Genomic DNA, 26,873 nt, shown 5'->3' with positions numbered 1-26,873 from the left:
CAGAAAGAAGGGGGAGAGAGAAAGAGTTAGGGGTGGGGGAACATGTGGGAGCATGGAGAGCCTACTGGGGTGGCAAGTAGTCCTTTTGTTTGCAGTCTGCACCTGGCAGCAGGTAATGGTAGTAGGCGATGATGTAAGCTGTTGCTAGGTCCCTGGGAGGAGCCTAGCAGAATTGCCTGTAAGCCAACAATGGCATCTTTGGGGAGAAGACTCTGGGTAAAATTACTCTGGGTAATCTCCAGCACTCACATAAAAAAATCCAAACATGGCAGTCCACACCTGGATCTCCAGTGTTGGGGGTTGGGGGTGGGGAGCTGGAGACAAGAGAAGGCCTGGGGATAGCCTGGGCTACAGAGTTAAGATATCACCTCAACCAAAACACAAACTACCAAACTAAGTCAATCAAGCAAATGAAGACCTCAAAAATTAAAACACAACTTGTAGCTTGTATTTCTTTTCACCCGCCACTGCTCGGAGGCTGCCTCACACGGACCCCACTGTTTATCTGGCTTCCTCTACAATGTAGTGACTCAAAGCTGGGCTCCCTGCCAAGAGCTCTGTCAGATAAAAGTGAGCTGTGCGGAAAGCGTGGAGCTCCAGTGAAGCTGTAAACAGCAGAGAGTTCAGTTTTCCTCCACTTGGCCCATCCTTAAAGAATACTGCATTTTGGGACCCTGACTTGTTGGAGGTGTGTGTATGTGTGTGTGTGTGTGTGTGTTACAAGGCCGGCCCTGCCACATGGGAGCATGGAAAGATGAACTGAGAAGTACTTAGCATTATTTGAAGTTTTTCCTGGGCCCATGTTGTGACAGGCGTGATTCTAAGCATATTATAGCCCGTAGTTCATTTAATCTTCATAACAACACCCTAAGAGTCTTGCATAAGCCTAACACTATCACCTTGCATGGTCAGCGTTGGCTTTTAGAACTCCTGCCCCTGAGTTCTCTGAAGGTGACCGGAGGGACCTTCAAAGTCCTATTGGCTTCAAGTGTAGGCCACTCTCTCCCTTTGGCCCTGTGCTCAACTACCTGTAGCCCGCTCTCCGGGAGGTCTTACCACAAGCACACGATTGACCATCACCTGCATGTCATGCTTCAGGATGTTTTCTGGATAACTGTCTTAGGCAAACATGGTAGTTGGTCTTCACTGTCAGCTTGCCAGGATTGAGAATCACCATGGACTCGTGATTCTGGCTCAGTCAAGGTGGGTTGTTGTTGTTTCTTTTTTGATTTGACAAGAAGAGGCAACCTTAACTGAGAAAATGCCTCCACCAGCTTATCCTTGGGCAGATCTGCGGGATCTCTCTCTCTCTCTCTCTCTCTCTCTCTCTCTCTCTCTCTCTCTCTCTGGGGGGGGGGATAAGATTCATATGGGATGGGGCTGGAGAGATGACTCAGAGGTTAAGAGTACTGACTGCTCTTCCAGAGCTCCTGAGTTCAATTCCCACAAACCTCATGGTGGCTCACAACCATCTGTAATGAGATCTGATGTCCTCTTCTGGTGTCTGAAGACAGTGACAGTGTACTCTTATATAATAATTAATTAATTAATTAATTAATTAATTTTCTTTTTGAAAAAAAAATCATGTGGGAGGGCCCAGCCTACTGTGGATGTTGCTACCTCAAGGCATTCAGTTCTAAGGAAGGTAGTTAAACGTGAGCCTGAGAGCAAGCAAGGTTTTGTTAGCTTTCAAGTGAGGAAAGGACTGGCCAGGCTCATCCATCGGGCAGGGCCTTCCAGGTAGGTCAGAGCGAGAGTCAAATGCATAGCCCGGTGTTAGACCCGAGTGAGCCTTGAGCTCATCCTACTTAAGTGTTTGCAAAGGCTTCGTATCTCAAAGGTTCTCTGTCAAAATGAACCCCAGCCAGGTGGGACTTGTTATTTTCAGTCCCTGAAGCATATCAGAGATTTAGAGGCAGGTTATCATGAAATCCCTCAAGGCCTTGGCTTTCGCCCTGGATAGACATTATCTAGTGATTGAGGACACTCAGTTAAAGAAGCCCAGTGCACGGGAATGCAGCTTAGTTTGGGTTTCTATTGCTGTGAGGAGAGACCATGACCATGGCAACTCCTAGAAAGGAAAGCATTTAGTTGGACTTGCCCACGGTTCAGAGGCTCTGGAACACATCTTCCCCCAGAGCCTTCAGGGGGAGCACATGTCAACTTCAGATGCCCTCCCTCAAGGAGCAAGGAATAGCTCTGTTGGATAAGGTCACCTGGTTTGCAGGAAAAGTTCTCTCAGTAGCATTTTTAAAAACATCTTCCTTGCAAAGAGATTTTTGGAATTGAGAAGCAATTCTCCTGCCTTCTGAGGGCAGGATTGACAGTCATGAATTCGAGTTGCTGAAATGACCTGTAGAGTTGTGAAGGGGGCTCACCTTGCTAGGTCAATGATGGCAGCTTAGGCAGGCTATGTCTGTAGGTTCCTTAAGACGGGTGGTTGGCTGTCTGACAGTTGGTACTAGTCTGGTTTCCCCTTCTCTTGAACTCTAAAGCAAACACTAGCTGTCTCTTCCTCTCAGCATTTCTTCTCTGAGATGGTTCAACGAGAATGACCCCCATAGGCTATTCATACATTTAAATGCTTGGTCACCAGGGAGTGGCACTGTTTGAAAGGCCACCATAGGAGGTGTGACTTTGTTGGAGAAGTATGTCTCTGGTGGTGGGCTTTGGGGTCTTCAAAAGCCCAAGACAGGTCCAGAGGCTTTCTCTCTTGCTGCTGCCCGCAGATCTGGATGTAGAACTCTCAGCTATTTCTCCGGCACCATGTCTGCCTGCATGCCGCCATGCTTCCTGCCATGATGAAAATGGACTAAATCTCTGAAACTGTAAGCAACCTCCAATTAAATGCTTTCCTTTATGAGAGTTGCTGTGGCCATGGTGTCTCTTCACAGGAGTAGAATACTAAGACAGACCTTATCTTTCTTTTAGAAATTGCTTGTTGGGGCTGGAGAGATGGCTCAGTGGTTAAGAGCACCGACTGCTCTTCCGTAGGTCCTGAGTTCAAATCCCAGCGACCACATGGTGGCTCACAACCATTCATAATGAGATCTGATGCCTTCTTCTGGGGTGTCTGAAGACAGCTACAGTGAGCAAGTGGGGCCAGAGCGAGTTGGCTCAGCTGTTAAGAGAACTGACTGCTCTTTCAGAGGAGGTACTGAGTTCAATTCCCAGCAACCACATGGTGTCTCACAACCATCTGTAATGAGATCCGGTGCCCTCTTCTGGTGTGTCTGAAGATAGCCACGGTGTACTTACATATAATAAATAAATAAATCTTTTAAAAAACACTTAAAAAAAAGAAATTGCTTGTTGCTATGGAGTCTCTTGTGTGATCTGTCAAGTGGCCCAGATGCTCAGTTTCCCCTTCTGCATATAGGTGGGATGGGGGAGAGGACCATTGACTCTTAGTGCTTGCCCTCAGTCCCATTGATGGAGACAGGAGGCACCCAGTGCAGCCTGTCAGAATCCTCTGGAAGTCATCCATTAGGTCCTAGAGAGAATTCTCCGTTCACTCTGAAAGCAGGAAGATGAGGTGAGCTCCCTCTAGCCTATTTAGAGAAGAGGAACTTCAATTCCCAGAGAAAAGTAACCTGAGTTGAGAAGGAATGAGAAGCCGGGCCTAGAGGCAGGGGATTAGGGAGTTTCTTATTGGTGGATTCATCAGAACCTAAGGCCAGGGCTACACCCAAATTGTCATGTGGATGAATCAAAAAATTTCCCCTTTTAACTTAAGCTTCGAGGGGGTTTTTGCCACTATTCAAACCTACAGCAGTCAGAAGAATGACATCCACCAAGCCGCCTATCTGGGAAATTGCTAAGTAGATTACACTCAGAAGCCCTTTGGGTCAGATTTCAGAGTACTGTTCTTATGGAAAGCTTCTAGGATTAAATGGAAGTGCCAAGGAGAGAGAGCCAGGAGAGGGAGGGCGTGGACCATGCAAAGCCCAGTCCACTGTGTGTGGCAGAGGAAAAGGCTGCTGGGAAGGGACCGTGTCAGAGGACAGTGCTGCCGTTCTCATGGGGAGTGATAATGGAAAAATCTTTACTATCAGCCAGCCAGTGAGAAACCCAAAGGCTAGCGGCTTTCCCCGCAGAGGGCACCGAAGCCTCCTGTGTTGGCAGAGAGTACTTGCATTGCTCAGTTGATGGCAGTGACCTTACCTAACCTTTGCTTTGGTTAAAGTAGATTCACCTTTCCATCCTTTGGTTGGTACATGAGTAAGAGTGGTAGTGAGCCTTTGGCTCTGGTCGTCCTCAGCGGGAGGCAAGCCAGTCCCTGCTTCTTACAGCGCGCCCTGCTTAGGCACATGGGAAGGAAATTTCCAAATGCAGTTTTAACTGACCTTGATTTTGACCTTTGTGAACATTTAGAACCTCTGACCTTTGAGAACATTTGACTTGGTGTTAGTAGTTTTCCTTGTTCCCATAACCAAGTACCTGAGAGACATGAGTTAAGAGGAGAGTGGTTCTTGTAGCTCACACTTCCAAAGGCTTCTTCTGGCCATCCTGGTTGGGAAGGCACCGTAGCTGGGTTCAGTTCATAATGATAGAACTGCAGTAGAAATCAAAAGCAGTTCCCCACATCCCAAAGTGGGGATGCAGACAACTTTCCCAAACACTGCCATCAGCTGGAGACCACAGGTTCATATGTGTGAGCCTGGGGAGCAGGGTAGAGAAGCTGTGTGTGTGTGTGTGTTTGGATGTGTGCATGTGTTTGTATGCATGTATACATGTGTGTGCATGTGTGCATATGCATGCATGTGCATGTGTATGCATGCATGTGTGTTCATACATGTGTGTGCATGTGTGTACATGTACGTATATGCATTTGTGTGCATGTGTGTGCATATGCGCATATGCATTTGTGTGCATGTGTGTGCATGCATGTGTATGTGCACATGTGTGTATGTTTCTCTACTAAAATCTGCCCTATCTGGAGATGAAGCGATGAGTTGAGGCTCGGTATTTAAACGCCATATGATACCTCGGCTCTGTAGTGTGTGGAATCAACTTCCTCATGGCTGCCTCTCCTCCTCGAGCGGTTGTAAATGATATATGCATCAAGATGCCTTGTGATGGTGATGAGGACGAATAATCCTCTCAGCCCAATTTACCAGGCAGCTTTGATCTCACTGAGCAAACCTTCACCTCAGTCAGGGACTCTGTCACATCGTGAGGGGTTTTGCTTGTGGCTGGGCTGCATTGTGTGCGGTGGTTGCTTCCTGTTCTCCTGGCCTGTGGTGCTTTTTAATTGGAATGAGTTTTATTTGGTCTGATTTCCTGAAATAGAATGCAGGGCCTGCCTCAGTCCATCAGTACACAGGGAGAGCTGCCCCTGCACTCAGCTGTGTAGGGAGAGACTTGCGGTGGGCTTGGGGAGGACCTTCATTTCAGACTGATACCAGAGCCTCTGGTGGGTGTTTAGAGAGAAACCACAAATTTGACATGCTGTCTCCACCCCAAATCCCAAGCCTAACTAAGCCCCTTCTAACAAGGCACTTCCAAAGCATGGTGGAGTGCTTAGTTCTTCCTATCTTCTACTCCCAGAGTAAGCCATTTTTCAAGAGAACATCAGTGTCTGTTAGCGTCCTGGTCCCCAACAGGATCTGACCTGCATGTGTGCCTTGTTTGTCCTGGTTCATTTTTGGCTAAATAACACTTTGAGCTGACAGCCAGGCGAGCAGAGCTTGTATCAGGCACAATCCCCTGAGATGGGGCATGAGCAGGAATTCCACAGTGAAGGGATTTAAAAAAAAATGTAGCTAATCAAGCTGTCTCTCCGTGAAAAGGAACAAACCCAGCAACCCCTCGCTGTGAACATGCTCCGCATCTACTGAATAACAGCACAAGGAAAGGCTTGTTAGACCTAGGCCTGGCTCCGGCAGGTAGGACATCGTGATTGCTTGCCAAACTGTGAGCCCGTGGGACTGTTCAGAGGGAGGACGGCCAGGAAACATATAGAACTGCTCTACAGAGGAGCACACCGAGCTGCTCTTATTACGATTTTCCTCGTTCAATGGAGCCCACCTTGGATTTCTTTCCTTCTGTGATTAATCTGTTTGTTTGTCTTGAGACAGCATCTCCCTCTGAAGCCCAGGCTGGCCTGGAACTCTTAATCCTCTTGCCTCAGCCTCCGGTGCAGAGTCCCGATGGGCATCATGACCCTCCTCTTCTGTTCATTTGACTGACTGTTTTCCTCCTCATTGTCTTGTGGCTTAATGAGCTCAGCCCCAGGCTTCCAAGGCAACTGGTCAAGAAGATTAAGTTTGAAGTTGCGCACTCTCTTCCCTCACGCCTCTCTCCCCTCACGCCTCTCCCCTCTCTTCTCCTTTCACATCCCATGACCTCAGAATCAGGGCCACGACAGCACCATGTTTCCAACCCAGGCAAGCCTGTCGCTTCTAAAATCCAATGCTTCTTGAGGTTTGACTCGGAGCCAGTCACCACCAAGCATCATTCTTTACAGAGGGCTGGAGAGAGAGAGAGAGAGAGAGAGAGAGAGAGAGAGAGAGAGAGAGAGAGAGAGAGGCTGTTCCTCTTGAAGCCCTTCCCATCCTGTTGGCCTATCAATCGTAATACAGTAACAACAAAGCACTAACAAGCACTTGTGGTTATGTTTCAATAAAACTTTATTTATAAAAAGAGGTAATAGGCCTTGAAGGACAAATATAATGAGTCTCTGTGTGCCAGCAGAAACCCCTGCCAGCTTGCACTGAAGGAGAGGGGACAAGAGGAATGGAGGCAGTCAAATTCCAAAATTCTATACACTTGAAACAAATAGGCTGGTGGAACAAGCCAGCTGCAAATAAGACTGATTTTGGTGGTTAGTGTTTGTCAACTTGGCACAAACCAGAGTCACCTGGGAAGAGGGAACCTTGAGTGAGGAATTTTCCCCATCAAATTTGCCCATAGGCATCTGTGGGACATTTTCTTGACTGATTGTTGATGTGGAAAGGGTGGGTGGTGCCGTCCCCTGGGTTGTATAAGAAAGTTATCTGAGCAAGCCGTGGGGAGCAAGCCAGTAACTAGCCCTCCATGGTTCCTGACACACCCACCTGAGTTCCTGCCCTGTCTTCCCTCAAAGGTGGACTGTAAGCCAAATAATTTCTTTCCTCCCCAGGTTGCTTTTTGCCCATGGTTTCCGACAACTGAAAGTCATGCTATCCTTCCTGAGGAAGGATAGGATGACTCTGACAGTGAGCCACTAACCCAGAGGGTAGCGCCGAGGGCCAGGTCCTGAACCTGCTTGGGTTTTTGCAGGATTTACAGCCTTCTTGGGGCTAGCTCCTTCCTTTTCCTTCCTCGATCCTGCCTGTTTGAGAGAGTGTGGGTGTGGCTGTGGCTGCTGTATTATGCATTGCTTAGTCACTTCCTTTAAATGGAAACCTTCCCTCTTGGAGGCACCAGAGGAATTCACCTAAACTTACCAGACTAATGGAAGTCACAAAGTCACAAGAGTGGAAGTCTCCTCCTTGATGTTAGATAAATGTGATGATTGCTAAGGAGAGGAGTTGTTTGTTTGTTTGTTTGTTTCACTGCACCCAGATGCCAGAGTTGTGCTGGAGCCCCAGGGATGTCACTTCTCTAAGTGGTTACCCGTGTCTGGGTAGGCTCTCAGTGATGCAGCTGCCTGCGAGTCACCCCAGGAAACTTACTGGCCACGAAGCTGGACCTGCAGGAATCTGTCATTGGTGCCCTGTTTGTGGTGAATAGGTGTTTGCGCACACCTCCCCAGGAAAAGCCATAAGACATACTGTATCCAGGAACAGCTCACTAACAACTCACTGACTTCTTTCACGGGTGCACAGATGACAAGAATCTGTACCCCCCATTTAGAATCTACCTGAGTCTTGCTCCCTTCTAAATGAGATGAGATGATATTTGAGAACTGACTGATGAGACCAAGGTGAGACTCTGGACTTGAACCATGGTTGGAATGCGTGAGAGATCTGAGGAATGGGACCAGGGAGACTGAGACACATGCAAACCCTGGGCATCAGAAGATCTTATCTGGTAAAGTGGGCTTTGTGATTATGACCAAAGTTGGACTCTTGAGTTGGTAGATGACCGTAGTGCACCCAATATTAACTCAAGGATCCTTAAAAGAGGGAGGCATGGCTGTCCAAATTAAGGGACGGAGAGAAGAAAAATGCTGTATGCCTGGCTTTTGGCTTGCAAGATGAAGTGGGTGGGGGGTGCAGGAGGCCTCTGGATCTTGGAAGAACAAGGACAGATTCTCCATAGTTTCCAGAAGAAAGGCAAACCTGCCAACACCGACACCTTCACACACTTCACTTTTGACTCTATAAGGACAATGTATTGTGCATACATATTATTTTGAGTTTGCTGCAATTTAAAATTTTAGTTTTCTCTCTGTGTGTGCACGCGCATGCGTGTGTGTGCATGATACCATATATGTGGACGTAGGTCAGAGGACAACGTGCAGGAAGGAGTCAACAATTTCCTTCCGCCATGTGGCTGGGTCCTGAGGATCTGACTCAGCTTGTGAGGTCTGGCAGCCAGCACCTTTACGTGCTGAGCCATCTCGCTGGCCCTAATCCCACTAAGTTTGCTATGCTTTGTGATGGCAACAGAGGAGGCTGTTACAAGTTTTGCCAACCACTACTCTAGACGCATAACGATGCGGGCTTCCGGGCATGTCTCTCTGCATGGTCCTTTGGGGTAACATCCTTACAGGTGGTTTGGAAAATGCTGCTTGTAGGATGTGCTCCAGAGCACACGTTTCTCTGTTACATTGCCTTCGTTGGACGCGGCCCCATCATGATGGCCTCAGAGGGCCTCCACAGATCCCGCTTATCATACTCACTTCTCCTGGATTGGCACCAAGCTCTGGAAGTTCCCCACTGCTTCTGTTGGTCTGTTTTATATTTGCTCAGCCTTTGGCCTCTAAGACTTAACAAGTGATTAGGTTTGCTGTACATTCAAAGGTAGGTGTTTTTTAAAAAAGATGCTGATTTCTGATGAATCAACATCTCTTCCTCTGGAAAACACTAGCCACTTCCTTTGATGAAATATACATCTCCATCCATGTTGTAGACTGACACACATGTGCACACACATACATACAAACACACACACACACACACAGCGTAAAATACCATCTTTCAGGGGAAGGGAGCTACCTATCTGCAAGAAGCCAGGAAGAGTCCTCAGCAGAAAATGAAGCCAAGAGCAAATTGGTCTTGGGTTTCTCAGCCTCTGCAACTGTGAGACAATGACCCAGTCTCCGATGTTAACTATAGCAGCCAACACAACCAAGGGAATATACAAAGTAACATCCAAGCCCCAAAGCAGCATTTGAAGTCACCACTGTAGCCAGCCTGAACATATGCGATGCAGGGGCCACGTGGGAGACAGGACAGCACAGTCTGGCAAGCCTCCTCCGTGAGCCTCCTCTGCTGGTACTTATGCCCAGGAGCTATCCTCTCTTCTCGAATATCATTGAGCTAGTCATTTGCTTTTAGTCAACAAAATGGAGCCAAGGTGCAGATGCGCAGCTTCTTTACTATACCTCGCTACAGCCGCTCCTCCCTCCCCCTTTGGAGGCCGGTTGCCATGCTGGGAGCTGTTCAAGGCTCACCTGGCAAGAACTAACCGTGACCTCCAAATGACAGCAAGAAGGACCTGGCGCTTTCTGTGACTGAAGAGCCAGGTCCTGCCACCAGCTATGCAAACTTGAAAGTGGAATGTTCCCAGTCAAGTCCCATGAACCCCCAAATCCAGGACACCATCTAGAACACACTAGTGCAGAGGATGTCAGAAGCCACAATTCAACTTATGACTTCCAGAAGCTGCGAAGTCACAAATGGGCGCTGTTGTCAGCTGCTAAAATGCTGTACAGCCTCGGATAAGATAGTAGTGAATATGTGGATTTAGAACTCTCCAACATAGATCACAGTTTTGTAAGTTTGCCTCCTCCTCTTCCTCCTCCTCACATCATGCCCATATACAGAGCTTGTGTTTTCTTAGGTCCAGAATGGAATGACGTCAGAGCATGTCTGCATTTCCCTTGTTGGGACCAAATAGTTGACAAGAATCAACTCAAGGGGAGAAGGGTTTATTTTAGCTCACACTTTGAGAAGACACAGTCCACCATGTGAACGTGGCTGACTACATTGCTCCTGCAGTCACAAAGCAGAGAGTGACCGAGAAGTGGAGTCAGGCTACAGAGTCTCACCACCTGTCCCCCACTACATACCAGCTTTCCCCACCCAAAGGTATTACAACCCTTTAAAAACAGCAGCATCTAGGGAAGAAGTAGCTAAGTACACAAGCCTACGGAGTACATTTCAAACTATAAAATGAAAAGTATTCTGTTATCGACCACATGAAGCTCAAGAAGAAGGAAGACCAAAGTGTGGATACTTTGATCCTTCTTAGAAGGGGGATCAAAATACCCATGGCTCACAGCCAACCAACAGACTGAACAAAGGGTCCCCAGTGGAGGAACTCGAGAAAGGACCCAAGGAGCTGAAGGGGTTTGTAGCCCCATAGGAGGAACAACAATATGTACCAACCAGTACCCCCAGAGCTCCCAGGGACTAAACCATGAACCAAAGAGTACACATGGAGGGGACCCATGGTTCCAGCTAACAGAGGATGACCTTTTCAGACATCAGTGAGAGGAGAGGCCACTAGTCCTGTGAAAGCTTGATGCCCCAGTGTAAGGGAATGCAAGTCAGGAAAGTGTGTGTGTGTGTGTGTGGGGGGGGGGGGGGTTGGTGATTGGAGGGGAGGGGGCATGGGATAGGGGGTTCTTGGAGGGGTAACACAGAAAGGGGATACCATCTGAAATATAAATAAAGCAAATATCTAATAAAAAATAATTTCAGAAAAAAAAGAAAAGTATTTTGTTATTCATAGCAGTTGGTATTTTCTTGAGACAGCATCTGTAGCCCAAGCTGGTCTTATCTAACTCAGTGTGTAGTGACTTTGAACTTCTGATCCTCCTACCTCTATCCCTCAAGTACTGGGATTATAGGATTACACCATGCCCATCATTATTTAATGCTCAAGAGTGAACCCAAGGCTTCATGCATGCTGGCAAGCCCATTACCAACTGAGCTGTATCCCTGGCCGCAGTTCATATTTTTTTAAATGTCAAGGGATCTCAGAAAGGGGAAACTTAATTTTCCTTGGAATTAGAGCAAAATAATTTAAAATTACCCCCCATGTGGGGGCTCTTAATTCTATGAAAGCCCATGAAATAATCATCAAGTTTGACAGTTATTGCAAGGATGCCTAACTACAGACAATGCTGTCCCCCTGGGCCTTTTCCTGGTTGGCACCACTGATAGGAAGCATTGTGTGCAGGAGCCAGCGGTGCCGCTTTTGTCTTGATGTAGACAGGGGAGTGTGGTACACAGGGTAAGCGATTATCAGTCTGGAATGTCAACAGTGCTGGAGTCTTTAGTTATCGTTTGTGGTAGAATTGATTGTCAACTTGACAGGATTCAGTGTTACCTAGGAGATGAGCCTCTGAGCATGCCTAGGAGGGGTTATCTAAATTAGATTCCTAATTTAATTGGGGTGGGAAGGATGATCCTAACACCGTTGGCAGCACTATCCCATGACCTGGGGCTCCCTGCTGAGTGAAAAGGCGAACCAGCTGAGGACCACACCTGTCTCCTGCCTCCTGACTTGGACACAGCCTGACAGACCAGCTGACTGAGCTCCTGCAGCCCTTTGGCCAGCCCCTCACACCTTAAGCAAAAAGTAGCTTTTGTTGGAGTATTTTATCACAGCAACAGGAAAAGTAGCTTAAGTGTCACACAGGGTCTTTAGAGAGGAAAACAGGGGTGAGAAGGGCTGGATTGCATTGTGTTGGGGACAAAGTCCAACAATGCTTCTCCCCCACCCAATACTTACTTACCAGACAGGTCTCTAGACTCCTATGTTTCAGCCGAGAGAAAAGAGCCAGGATGCCAGCCTATTGGAGGGGACATAATAATGGAATATTTTGGTGCAGGTTGGCATCTAGTTTGCTCAGGCACAGAGATGGTCTGTCCCACTTGGTAGCAGAGATGAAAGTCGGGTGGATATCCTGTTCCATCCAATGTCCCAGACACTCTTGACCACACATACGCTGTGTATCCTCACGTAGAGAATTTCTCCTGTTGTTTTTCAGCTCTTGAAGAGATTGTAAATTAATTCAGACATTCATTCTAACCCTATTTTTTGCTAAGGTCTGCCTCATTAAAATCTCCCCAGAGGACCACACACAGATCTCTCTGCATCCTCATGTGCACCCTATTCGATGACAAAGAAACAGCTTCAGATTGCAGTAAGATGGCTGGTCAGGGGACTCAGTTTGCCAAGGAAAGAGATGGGCTTCAAAGCCAGGCCTTTTAACACCGAGGTCAGGTGAATTTCTACCCTGACTGGCACTAAGCCCCAGGTAAATAAAGGCTTCTTTAGGAGGTAGGAGGAGTTTGCCATCAGAGAAAAGGCTCCCAGCAGTGCAGGTGTGTTGTGCAAGGCTAGCTAGTGCACTAACCCTGTATACCGCATAGTCCTAGGAGGTTCTGAGGAAGGCAGGCAGAAGGCTGGGAAAAGTTGTGGAAGAGGTGTCACTTGAGCTTGGCTTAGCTGTAGGCAGAACCAAGGGTCAGTGCTTTAAATCAAACAATAGCCTTCAGGACTCACTGAAAGCTACTGCTGTATCTAAATGCTACAAAGAAAAACAAAAGATCCCAGATCCAACACCAAGTAGTTCAAGGGACAGTTTCAGTAGTCAATAGGTTGTGTCATAACTGTTGTACCCTTCCCCATCTCCCAACAGAGCAGGCAAGCTTCTAACTGGGGCGGGAGTTGTGTGGTAAGAGAGTCTTGAAAATCTGTTTGTAGGCCTGCTTGACTTGGGGAGGCAGAACTCCCCAAGTGGAGTTTGACTGCCCTTATCCCACACTGCTGCTGCAGGGGGACGGGGAGGGGAGCTGTACTGGGCTGTGGGGAAGCACAGAGCTCCACTCTGGGAGTGGAAAAGCACAGTCGGAGACATGGGAAATCGGGAACTGGAATCGAGGGTCCCTGGACCTGCGTTGAGGTCAGGGCTGTGGGGTTCTCAGGTCCTTAGACATCCAGGCACCGCTGGGGGTTACAGAAGAGAGAGAACAGAGTTGAGGGCCTGGAGGGCTGGGGAGAGCATCTAGCCCTGGTTTGGGGATGGGGTGGAGGGACAAGGAGAGCTCCAGCTTGCCCCAGCGGGCATGATTGTCTTTACCTTGGTGGAGGCAGGTGTGGTGGTGGCTTGGTGGCGGTTGTGGCTTGGAGTGCAGAGAGGCATTCTACGGGAGATTAGGCTGCGGCTCTGTAGGTGAAGGCCTTCCTCATGCTCCCCATGGAAGATCTTGGTGAGGAGAGACAGTCCATGGTTCCAAACAGTTTATTGTCATGGCGGACAATGGATGCATAAAACCATACCCCTCTTCCCACGGTGAGTTTGATATTAAATACCTTTTGCAGGGAGGAAAGTCTGGGAAGGGATGCTTATTGGCTAAGCCAGTGAGCTTTTATGTGAGAAGCATGGCACAGATTCCAAGCCGGGAATATGGCAAGGAGCTAAAAGATGCTAAGGTGTGTGTCCACTGAGTCTCCGAGTCTGTGGTGGTTTGTTTATGATTGGCCCAGGGAGTGACCCTATTGGGAGGTGTGGCCTTGTTGGAGTAGGTATGTCACTGTGGGTGTGGGCTTAAGACCCTCACCCTAGTTGCCTAGAGGTCAGTCTTCTACTAGCAGCCTTCAGATGAAGGTGTAGAACTCTCAGCATTACTGTCTTCCATATTTCTACTAGGCTGGCCCATTAAACCCCACTTAAAGCATTTCATGGCTTTTCAAATCCAAAGTCCCAATATCCACATTCTTCCAAACAAAAACATGGTCGTGCCTATCACAGCAATACCCCACTCCTGGTACCAACTTCTGTCTTAGTTAGGGTTTCACTGCTGTGAACAGACACCATGACCAATGCAAGTTTCATAAAAGACAACATTTAATTGGGACTGGCTTACAGGCTCAGAGATTCAGTCCATTGTCGTCAAGGCAGAAACATGGCAGCATCCAGGCAGACATGATGCAGAAGGAGCTGAGAGTTCTACATCTTCATCTGAAGGCTGCTAGTAGAAGACTGACCTCCAGGCTACTAGGGTGAGGGTCTTAAGCCCACACCCACAGTGACACACCTACTCCAACAAGGCCACACCTCCTAATAGGGTTACTCCCTGGGCTAATCATAAACAAACCACCACAGGGTCTCAGCCTGCTCTACCTTACCAAAATTTCTCGCATGGTTTTACATCCCACACTTTCCTCTGTGGTGGGATTCAAGTTTGGGAGACAAGTCTAGTGACCAGAACACCCAGCTTCTCAGCTTCTACTCATTTGCATAAAATGGCAAAAAGCTGAAATCTCTTAAAAGAATCAAACTATTGTAGAGTTAAAGTGTCTGAAGGCCACACACATTGATGCCTTATTTAGCCATTTGTTTGTTTGGCTTAATATGATTTTTATGTATGTGTTTGTGTGAGTGTGTGTCACACATGTACAGGTGCCTGCAGAAGCCAGAGGGTGTCAGAGCCTGTAGAGCTGGCATTATAGGTGGCTGTGAGATCCCCTGTGGGTTCTGGAAATCAGACTTGAGGTACTCTGATGAGCAGCCAGTGTTAACCTTTGAGTTGTCTCTCCACCCCCACCTTCACCTCTACCCCCCCCCCCCTTTTTTTGTCTGGGAGGCAGGAGAGGCCCTGGGGAGGAAATGGAGACTTGGGACAAGAGAGAAAGAAGACAGTCCAGAGAGCCATCAAACCTCCTGTGACTGGGCCTTCCTCCTGTTGGAGTACTCTGGAAAATGACATGCACACACCCCTTCCATAGACTTGTGTTCTCCCTGTGTCTGATGTAGCCTAGCTTGGCTTTGGATTACCATGTTGCTAAGGGTGGCATTGAATTCCTGCTCTTCTTGCCCCCATTCCCCGGGCACTGGGATTAGAATGCACCACCACAGCCAACATCAGCCCTGTTTTGTATGTTTGTAAGATGACTTGAGACTCCGAAGGTTGCAAACTTGCATGCAGATAATGTAAGTACATTCATTGATTTCATCCACTCCACAAATCCCCAGTAAGTACTGCCTCTTTATAAGCACTGTTTTGGGACCTGGGGAAACAGCCATGAACTTGGCACGATATCTCCTGTGCTCATAGGGCTCACTGAATAGATTGGGAGCCAGGCCAGAAAGAAGCAGCTGAAGAAGAAATAAGTTGAAATTGCAGGAAGAGCAGGTATAGAATACTCAATTATATTTGAATTTCCGATAATCTACAAGTATTTTAGAATATCTGTACTCTCCCCAATATAATATTACATTCTGGATTCTTTTATTTTTTAAACTTATTTTTAAACTTTATTATGTGGTTGAGGGTTTTGCCTATATGTATGTTTGTATATCACCTGCATATACTGCTTGAGAAGGTCAGGAGAGGGTGTCAAATTCCATGGAACTAGATACACAGAAGTTGTGAGTCACCATGCTGAGAATCGAACCTGGATTTTCTGGAAGAGCAGGCTGTGCTCTTAACTGCCGAGTCATCTCTCCAGCCCCAATTTTGGAGTCTTGTTTACCAAACCAGCAACCCTAAAGCAAGACTACAAAAGACTACAGGGATGGAGGATGTTGTGTCACTCAAAGTATCAGCAAGACACAAATACTGTATAATTTATTGCAAGGACTCTGCTTAGACAATGACAGTGACTGATTAGTTCAGCATCTGTAGGGCTGGCCACTGGGAAGGAGGCCTGGAAACCCCAAGATATTGTGGAAGCCACAGTCTGAAAGCAGAGTTTTGTCTTCTTCCTGGCATCCTTGTTTGTAAGGTCTTTTTTTCTGGTTGGGTTCCTAACTCCAGTTACAGACTAAGTTACTGAAAGTACTTATGTGTGTACTTTACTCATATCTACAAATCCCTATCCCAGCAAGTCTAGACTAGTGCTCTACCGGATAAACAGGGACCAGATGCTAGCCAAGTTCACACACAAAACAGAGAGATTCTGAGGGGACAGGTGTCTACAGGGACAACTTCTGAAGTGCGGGCATTTGAACTGAGACTTGAATGTTGAGGCTTAGAACAGTAAACTGCCATTCTATAAATATTCCAGATGGTAAGAAAACCAGGTGGCTTCTCCCTTGGGCAGGGTTCCTCCAGTGGACCCAAGTGGGAATTAGGTACAGACCATTTGTCTGGGAGGCAGGGGAGGCCCTGGGGAGGAAATGGAGACATGGGACAAGGGAGAGAGAAGTCAGTCCAGACGGCCATCAAGCCTCCTGTGAGTGGGCCTTCCTCCTGTTGTAGTACTCTGGAAAATGACGTGTACACACCCCGTCCATAGACTTCTGTTCTCCCTCTTCCCATTGCATTCAATGGAGAACTGTACTGGTTAACCCTCAGTCTCCAGAGAGATATCCATTTCCCCACAAGCCAGTGCACCTGGAACTCTGTGGCATTGTGGAAAATGGAGGCCCTTACTAGCTTGGCTGTGTTAAAGCGATGCGCCATGCTTAGTTTTCAACTTGGAGTTACTGTTTCTTTCTTCCCCCCTTTCTTTTCCTTTATCTCCTATCTCTTTTCCCTTTCTTGTATCCCTCCCCTTCCACTACTCAAATGCATGCTGCCTTGAAACGATTAAAATGAGGTAGATGTGTGAGCTATCCAAAGATACAGGTGTATGATAGTCTAGAGAGGAATACGCCTAAAGAACAACGTGCATAGGCTGATTTAATAAAACCAGGTCTCCTGAGGACCATCAAAGCTTCTCCCTGATCTTGCCCCCATGAGGATGTACCTTTCAAAATAGGGTGGATGGACAGACAGACAGACAGACACATGCACACATACATGCCTACAATATATATAATTAAGTGGATGTATAGTTAGGGGACACAAACATATCTAGATAGATAATAGGAGCCTGTTGGGCCCTCCTCCTGTGACCTCCATAGTTGGCTTTGCTCTAACACAGAGATGCCAGAAAACAGCTCAACCCTAGAGTTAGAACGAGTCTGCCGAGCCAGGCTTGGCCTGTCAAGCTGAAAACCACAAGAAGGGGAAATGCAGGACTCCACCGTTCTCGGAGAGCCTGGCTTTCCTGCTGTGCCTACAAGTCAGCCAACAGTCACCAACAGAAGAGTTGAGTTTGGGTCAGACGTTTCCGGGAATCCACCCAAAGGCACCTGCGGGTCACAGTCTGGAACAAGTTACTCTGTGGGATGTCTGCCTGAAACTCAGCTCACTCCAGCTTGGTTGCATGAGTGACCCTTGGCCTGAAGTGAGCAGAATGGCTCTGAAGGCACGCCAGAGTCAGGGCAGAGCTGCCAGCCCAAGTCAGGAGCTCACGGTTCATGCCTCCCTACACTGACACAGCCACGCCCCACCTGTGCCCTTCCTGACACCACCTCAGTGCCTGCTGACCATACACTGGTCATACACTGCCAGCAACTCTCTTTCCTTGCTGGGGAGTTGCCTTTTGCTGGTTTCCTTCTGAGCACCCCTCAGTTGATTGTTGATAGAAGTGGGTGTACAAGTATCCCCCTCCCCCCCCCAAGACAGAGCAGCTCAGAAGGGGCATTGTTACACAGACCCCAAGTAGAATTGAGTGCCCATCAGTTACAGGGGTGGTGGACTAAAAGCATTTTTCTTACTTCAACCCCTTCTCTCTATCCTGGCCTGTCTCCTGATGCCTCTTTCCTTTTAAAATGAGCTCCCGGCCCTGCTGTTCTGCTCTCAGAGACCACTTTTGGGAAAGCTAAACAAAGACAGCTGGCCATTCATCCATGGGCTGGCCTCCCATCCATCAGCATTCCTTCCATCCTCCTGTGAACCAAATCTGTGTTCATACAGGTGACACAGACCTTTATACAAGTACCATATGTTAACCAATCACACCACGGGGGATTGTATATCCCAGAGATTTTAATGCTGCCTTTGACTCTGCCCGGTGCCTTTCTAAACAACCTCTGGTTTCTGCATGCGAGCAGGCTAGGGGAGGAGGAATCCTGCTGAGACTGAGTTAGCATCCCTGGGCCTGCCTAGCAGCTGGTGCAAATTCACTTACTGCAAGTTCACAGCTTGGCATTCTGATGTGTGTGTGTGTTGCCGCAGACTCCCAGGAGGCAGGGGGCTGGGGGAGCTCAAATAATGTGAGTCGCTCTCTTAGCATGGTACAGCTCATGATGCATCTCCCGGAGCAGAGGTTCCAGGCAGACACAGAAGCTCTTGGGACCAACAGAAGGCTATCCCTCAGCGCCTACCCACCTGATGACTCAGTGCCAGCCCCTCTGCTTCCATGCTGGGGAGTTTCCTTTTGCTGGTTGAAGTCCTTGTGAGCTGTCCTTAACTGACAGCAGATGGGAGCAGGAGACTCTCTGCACCTTTCCTCAGGTCCGAGTGGGGGAAACCGTTCAGCCAGTACTGTGTTTACCGCCTTACAAGTGTGAAGACTGAACTCAGGCCCCAGAACCCATGTTAAAGCGCTATGGTGGCTCGTGCTTGCAATCCCGGCGCTAACGATGCAAAAAAACAGCTAGGTCCCTAGGGTTTGCTGGCTTGCTGGCCCAGCATCTTTAGTGAACTCCAGGCCACCGAGAGACTCTGTCTCAAAATATAAAATGGGAAGAGACTTGAGGGTTGACAGCAGAGGGTGACCTCTGGCTTACACACACACACACACACACCTACCTGGCAAAATTGTGTCTTTTCTGAGCATCTTTTCTTTCTTTCCTCATTACTCCGTATAGTATACTAACTATTAACATGGTATTTACATCTCACTAGGCTTGAGTAGTAGTAATGATTCCAAGCACACAATCAGACGTGCATAGGCTCTGTGCATTTGCCATGCTGTCGTATATGTGGAATTAGAGCATCTATAAGGAGAGGCTAGAATCTATAGGAGTTGGCTAAGCAAAATGCATGTGTATTAGATGTCCTGTCCAAGAATTTCTGGGTACATTTAAAGACACAGAGAGATAGAAAAAGAGTCCAGCCCCCCACTCAGCTGGAGCGTTACAGTGGGTGCAGCTCCCAGACCCTCCTCTCTGTCTACCTAGGCCATCTCCAAGGGAGACTCCTGAGCTGACCCAGCTTGGAGCGTGGCTTACATTAACCAAGTCACACATACCCCATCCCACACCTAGTGCCTGGGAATTTGAGGCAAGGAACAAATCAGAAAGCCAAGCTGTGGATTTGCAGTAAGTGAATTTGGGCTCCGGGATGCTTACTCAGTCTCTACAGGATTCCCCTTCCCCTAGCCTGCTCACATGCAGAAGCCAGAGGTTGTTCTGGAAGGCACCAGGGAGAGCCAAGGGCTGACCATAAGACACACAGAGATTAGGCTGGGAAGAGACAAATGGAGGGCCTCGGTAGGAGCCTCCCTGAGCACAGGAGGTAGTTTGGGATGACACAACCAATCTGGAGAGCAGTGGGCTATAGGCATAAAACACAAAGTAGCAGGTGTGTACAAATGAAGGCCAGGGATGGCTAGGAAAGTGTCCCAAGACAAAATGGTAAACTGACTTCAGGCATTATGAGACTGCCGTATTGTATGTGTGACTGAGTCACACAACTCTCCAGCTTGACTGTTATAGATGGTGATGACACCCGGGTGGTGGTGGTGCACGCCTGTAATCCCAGCACTCTGTGAGGCAGAGACAGGCGGATTTCTGAGTTCGAGGCCTGCCTGGTCTACAGAGTGAGTTCTAGGACAGCCAGGGCTATACAGAGAAACCCTGTCTCGGAAAAAAAACAAAAAACAAAAAACAAAAACAAAAACAAAAAAATAGATGGTGATGATGCAATTTCTCAGTGTACCTTCTAGAGCTTGAGAAGACTTGATACAAAGTTATATATAACACCATGCACCACAGTACTTTCTATTTAGATATAGTGTACCCCAGGCTCAGTGAAACATGCCACCAAAATTGTAACTTACCGTTTTCTTTTTAAAATTAAAAAAAAAAAAAGTTACATTGTGGCTTTCATGAAGCTGCGATTAGACAAGCATTGGCCTAGACAGAGCCCCTGGCTTCCGCTCTCTTTGCTTCTTCCCAAAACTTACCCTCAACAATTCCTGTGGAGCCCTGGGGAAAACTGGAGGCATTGCTCTGAGCAGGAACAAGCAGGCCCAGGGAGCCTTTGGGAGGAAGAAGGCCGGAAGCTGCCAAGTGATTCCTTGCAAGAGGAGAGAGATTACCAGGGGGCCAGCTGGGCAGCCTCCATCTCTGAGATGCCAGCCTGCTGTGCTCCAGCGCCTTCTGTCTGGGCCTCTTCAGTTCTTTCTCTGCTTCTTGCCCCATCCTCGGCGACAGGTGATTAGCAGAGCCAGCTGGCAGCGGGCAGTGCTAGGCACAGCCGCCAGCAGCCAGGAGCCCGCTGCATTGGCTCCAGCCTGCCTGCCTTCCCACACAGAACTCTATTCAGCGACTCTGTGAGGTGGGCCTGCTGGGCAGCTGGGACCCCTCCATTCTCTGGGCGCCTCGTGGTGGGACAGAGCCGCAGAAGAGAGTGTGCAGTGTGCTCCTTACTACTGACTCTCCTCCGTAAATATCTGGGCCCCTGGGCACGGAAGCTGCTTGCTGGTGGTGGAGGAGGGGATGAGAAAGGCCTCCTTGTCATCCAAGCCAAACACTCCTCATACTTGGCTTTTCTTTTTTAAAGTTTTGGATGAGCATGTGTCCTAGTTAGGGTTATCATTGCTGTGGTGAACCGTCATGATCAAAAAGCCCCTTGGGGAGGAGGGGGATTTATTTCACTCACTGTTTATTTTGCTGTTCTGAACAACAGTTCTTTATCAAAAGCAGGGAGGTCAGAAACTCAAACACAGCAGGAACCTGGAGGCAGAGCTGAGGCAGAGGCCATGGATGGGTACTGCTTACAGACTTGCTCACTCTGTTATCTTATAGAACCCAGGACTACGGGCCAGGGGTGGCACTGGCCATAATGGGCAGGCCCTCCCCCATCAATCACTAGTTAAGAAAATGCTTCCCAGGCTTGCCTAGAGCCATATTTTATGGAGATATTTTCTCAACTGAGGCTCTATTCTCTCTGATGACTCTAGCTTGTGTCAAGTTGATATAAAACTAGCCAGTGCAGCCTGACAGCATATAGTAACTATAAATAATAACAAGCATTTTGATTTACTGTGTGTGTGTGTGTGTGTAATAGAGCTAGAGCTAGTGATGATAGATAGATAGATAGATAGATAGATAGATAGATAGACAGACAGACAGCAGATTCTCCCTCTCTACCCTCTTGAGGCCGGGTCTCTCTTATTTCTACTGTTGGGCTGTGTACTCCAGCCTTGCTGTCCCACACTTTCTGAGTGACTGTCCTGTCTGCACCTGCCATCTCCCATGATGCACAGCGCTGCTACTATATCAGCCAAGTTTTAAAAGGTGGGTTCCAGGGATTGTACTTGGATCACGAGGCTTTTGGGTTGAGCCCTTTTACCAACCGAGCCATCTCCCTGGCCCTCATTATTACATCTGCATACATGTATAAATATGTTTTAACCATATCCACTCTTCATTACCGTCTCTTTACCCCTCCCCCACCCATCCTCTTCCTAACCAGTCGCCCTTCTATTTCTGTGTCCCTCACCCCCTTTTCTTGCATCAGTGAGTTCAGTTAGAGTTACTTAGGAGAACATGGGCAACTCTTCAGGGGCTACACCACTGAAGACAACATCTCCTCCCTCAGTGATCACTGCATATAAGCCCTCGGGAGGGGGGGGCCCTCTCTGGTTGTTTCACTGCTGCATTACATATAGTACATTACATATTTACATTATATACAACACGTTAGATAAATATAGTACACGTGGCACATTACATACATACAGTACATACAGCATATTACATGTATACTTATACCCTCCAAGATCACCAGGGGAAGTTATATGGAACAGGTTACCTGGAGGGGAAGCTGAGGATGTATGGGAAGGCAGCAAAAAGAGATGGAGACTAAAACAACCCCTGCTGTTCAAAGTCTCAAGGTTTAATGGAGGACTCAGAATTTTAAAGTTTCAGGCAAAACCCTTCCCCCAAATTCCAGGGTGTGTTCAGGGGAACTGGTCTGGCTGTTCACTGGGCATTGGTTCCACTGCTCTGGCACCTGGGCGGGTCACCTGCTTAACTCAGGAATTTGTAGATCTGGAGGAACAAAGGACTTCACCTTGGTCTGAGTGCTCCACCCTAGGTGGAGGGGATTAGGGCTAACACAGGAATTCCTGTTCAAAGGCTGGGAGAGGAACTTCACCTTGGTCAATGTCTAGTTCCTGCCAGGTGGCATGGCACCCCAGTGAGGTTCTCTACAGTATACAGTCATAGAGTGTATTACATAATACAATATAGATAGCACATTACATGCATACAGTACATACAGTGCATTAAATATATGCAGTACATACAGCATGTTACATATAGTACATTACATACACACAGTACATATAGAGCATTACATATATGCAGTACATACAGCACATTACATACATGCAGTACATTGCCTACATATAGTACATTAACAGAATAAGCTACACAAGGCCAAGATTTGTTGCTGTGATCAGTACCAGCTCTTCTAGTGTCTATAATAATCCTGCACTTGTAGGAAACTGCATAATATGTATCTGGTTAATGGGAGAGAGGGAAGGAAGGAGGGGAGGAAGAAAGAAGGAATGAATGAAGGAACAAATGAAGGATAGGAGGAAGCTACTATCCTAATTCTGACAGTCCATTACACTGTAAGTCATTCATGGTTTGTTTCTTCCCATAAGGCTGAAGCTGGGAGCTAAGCCCTGGCTTCCCATGGTGGGCCTTGCCAGGCAGAAACCAAAGCACAAGTGTAAGGCAGGTTGATGGATGTCCATGCTGAGGAGAGAGGTGACAGCCAGAGCTGCTGCTTGCCTCACCTTGGTCCCAGTGGGCCCAGGGATTGTGGTACTTCTTCTGGTCGGCAACACCATACTCATTTGCAGGAGACTGTGACTCAGGGGGCCCCAGGGAGTCAGACACAGGCTGAGGCAAACACTGGCATGAAAGACCTACTTCCTTCTGTGTGATTGGCTGGCAACGTGGCCACGAGTGCCTCCCGGCAGATGGCCATGAGAAAGACGCCTGGGCACAGCCTGGCTGCCATGTGGCTCCCTGGCGCGGGATGGATGGCAGCCTTCCCAGAGACCTGGAGCCCTTGTCTCACTTGGCTCTGTCCCCATGGTCCTATGCTCCCTCCCCTCCCAAGGGCGGAGTCTTTCTGTGTATCTGGGGCTAGGGAAAGTGTTTTCTTCATGTGTCTGTATATCTAGCTCTGCCTTAAAGATAAACTGTAGATTTTCCGCCCCCCTTCAAAGTGCTTTCTCATTCTGCAGTGCCGGCTTCCCCCGGAGCAGTGCGTGACTCTGTCTGGCTGTCTGGCTGCTAAGAGAGAAGCTTGGGCTGGGGACCGCTTTTCCAGCTTTCATGTGTCCCCATCCTCTCAGGACGCCTCTCAGCGTCACACTCCACCAGGCTGCAGCAAGGCCAAGCAGTACAGTTACTGACAAGTCTCAGGCAATGTCACTGCTAGAGGCCCAAGGTTTCCTCAAAGAAGGGAGGGAAGGAGGTGAGGAAGGAAGAGAGGGACAGAAAGAAGGGAAGGGGGCAAAGAAGGGGAAAGGAAGAGAGATGAGTGGAGAGACAAGAAAGGAGCAAGGAATGAAGAGCCAGGGGTGTGGAAGGGATGAAGGAAGGAGGGACGAACAAGGGAGAGATGGGGAAGAGGAAGAGGAGGCTGAGAGGGAAGAAGCAAGAAGGGAAAGGAAGGAAAGGGGGCTGTGAACAGGAAGAACAATTGTTAATAATTAAAAACGTTCTTGTGCTATAATCAAGCCTTTGTTCTAGGAACAAGTTTGGGGGCGGGATGTAGCTAACTGGTGACTTTCTTCTGCTTTTGTTCCAAAGTGAGGCCAGATCCCAGACGTTGAAGTGTTTGTTACCAGCAATCATTTTCCTAGCTGGATGAAGGAAGGAGGTGTGGCCATGGAAAATTCTTCTCCTATTGCTTCACCCTATCCTACCAAACCCTGAGACTGTGTCTTAGAGATGTGTTGGAAGGTAGCGCACAGGGGGCCTCCTTTCCTGGCCATCTGGCCTCTGGCTACAGAACAACTCAGCCACCCTGCTTCTCCTACACAGCCATTTCCCCCGCGGCTTCCAGCCCGTGGAGTTAAGGCAGGGAGATGGCTTTGGCCTTGAAGTGGTATTTTCCTCTTCCTTGGCAGAGATCCAGGGTCCAGAGCTCATTTGGGAGCACAGCAGAACAAGGCAAGAGGACCCTCGAGTGGCCTGCTCTTACAATGCTGAAAACCTAGTGGGCTTGGACGTTGGGGTCACCAAGGGACAGACGTTGTCCTTTGCAGGCCTTGTGTTGTCCACTGTGTTCTGAAGTGGGGAATCAGCAGCAGCCCCAAGTGGATCAGAAGCTCAAGAGCTCTTCTCCACTACTTATCCTTCGCCTATTGGGATCTTCAGAGCCACAAGGAGCCAAATGCCAGACAGCCCCGTGAATGCTCCAAAAGAGAAATAGAGGCGGCCTCAGGGGGTTAGTCTGCCCATGGATGGTGTTGGCTGCATAGGTTTATGTCAGAAGTAGAGTTGCCTCACTTTCTAGCTGTCTACCTAGGGTCAGAAGAGGACGCCCAAGTGACTTTGAGTGGCATGGGAAGGCAGACAAGGACAACACAACAAAATGGCAGCTTCTGACGGGTGTAGGGGATGGGAAAAGGGACCCGTGTTTCTCGGACCTAGGCTTTGGGAGACATTCTAAGACTAATGTTTTGAGTGGTAATAATGTGGGCTTCCTAAGAAGGTACGACATACCAGGCACACTCTTTGTATGTTTTCCTTTTTTTGATTCTTATCATGACCTTGTGAGGAGGTACTTTAGGAGTCCCGTCTATCCATGGGATATATGTTCTATGGCTCCCAAAGAATGTCTGAACCACAGATACTACTGAAGCTAGTTTATATTACATTCTTTCTTTACACATACCTAACGATGATAAAATTCAGTATACAAACAAGACACAGGAAGAGATTAACAATATTAACATAGCGATGATAATGTTATCCATAATAAAAGCTGTGTGAATGTGCTCCCCTTCAATTTCTCTTATTGAACTTCCACATTTTATAATTTAAGGTGGTGCTTGATTCAGATAGCTCTCATAGATATTATTGTGCTTTGTGGTCCAAAAGGGGATACTTACATTTGACTGCAATACTGTACTATATTGCACTATAATGTACTGTATTATACACAGGGCACAGATACACTATACACAGAGCTTGGCAAAACAGAGCAGGACATGTAAATGTAACATTTTATTCTCCAGATATAATTGTTGTGTCAGAAGCTTACTGCTGAATAAACTCACTCTTTCTAGTTCTTTCTGAACTCTGGCTGGCTGGCTGGTTCAATTTAGCTGTTCTAGCTCAAATTCCTCTCCAAACCGACTGATTCAAACTTGCTTTTCACAGCTTCTGACTGATTTGCTCTGCTTGTCAAAATTGCCTCTGAACTCCACGAACTGCACTGCACTGACTGCATAGAACCAAACTGAACTGCTCTGCACTCAACTAAACTCAACGGAACTGACTGACTCCCTCTCCCTGCACTGCTCTGAAGTTGTTTCTCTTTCCTGTGCTGTTCTCATAAGACATGGGTGCATCCTATCTCTGACTCAATCTGTCAAATCTTTCTCTGATTTGTCACTTTGTCTGCCCCTCAAAAGATGTCGCTTTCAAACATGGCTGCATCCTTCAACACACTAAGTCTACCTTCATTGTTAGGGATTAAAGGGGCGTCCTGAGGGTGTGTCTGTATTTCAACCAGATCATACTGTAATCCAGAGTGTCTGCATTCTGGCTGGATCATATCTTTGGATGTGATTCGTTTTTAGAACAGCTATGTTGCTGGATTAAAATTCCTCAGCAAAAAAATTGAATGAGAATTCAGGAGAGAACACAATTCAAAACTTAAGAATTATTAATTTCTGGAATGTCCCATTTAAGATTCTCAAGTGGCTACAGTGTGAATATTCTCTATAACAGTAGACTGGGGCACTGAGATAATTAAGGAATCTTGGTTGTCAAGTCAACAGGATTTAGAATCATTATAGAAATAATCTCTGAGGGTATCCTCAAAGTGTACACCAATACACAGTGTACCCATTCACAGTTCACAGGGAGGAGCCCCAGGCCTGGCTTGCTAGTCTTTTAGCCACTGAAGTGACAGAGCTGGGAATTTAAGGCCAGGAAGAGCAGCTTGAAATCCATGTTCTACAGACACCCGGAGAAATTTCTAGATTTTTTTTATGGTCACACTTGAATTTGTTTTCTATCTCTGTGTAGCCAGTTACCACAAACAGCATCTGGCTAATAGCTTCTGCGGATGAGAAGTTCAAGTGTGTTTATCAGGACACTCTTTGCAACTGGCAAGGCTACAGTTGAGGTAGCTTTGAGTAAGTATGATTCAGCTTCCAGCCCGTTTGGGTAGTTGGTAACTCTTAGTGTCTGACAATTCTCTTCTTAGGTTCTGGTTCCTAATTGGCAGATGCTCACACGTGATCCCAGCACACACAAGCATGCCTTATCGAGAAATTGTGAGCCAGGAATCCCGAGAGTCCTGGTTTCATGTTCTGCCTACCTCAGCACTTAATGAAAAAGACCAACGGATCAGGCCTGATGTTCTGATGAGCTAACTGTAGGGCAAGGCCTGCTGCTCGGTTCTCTTCTTCATTCAGCAAATCTATATCAAACACTCCCCAGA

Source organism: Apodemus sylvaticus, chromosome 2 (assembly GCF_947179515.1).
Source record: "Apodemus sylvaticus chromosome 2, mApoSyl1.1, whole genome shotgun sequence".
Lineage (NCBI taxonomy): Eukaryota > Metazoa > Chordata > Mammalia > Rodentia > Muridae > Apodemus > Apodemus sylvaticus.
The sequence above is the reverse complement of the archived record's forward strand: the minus strand, read 5'-3'. Positions refer to the sequence as shown.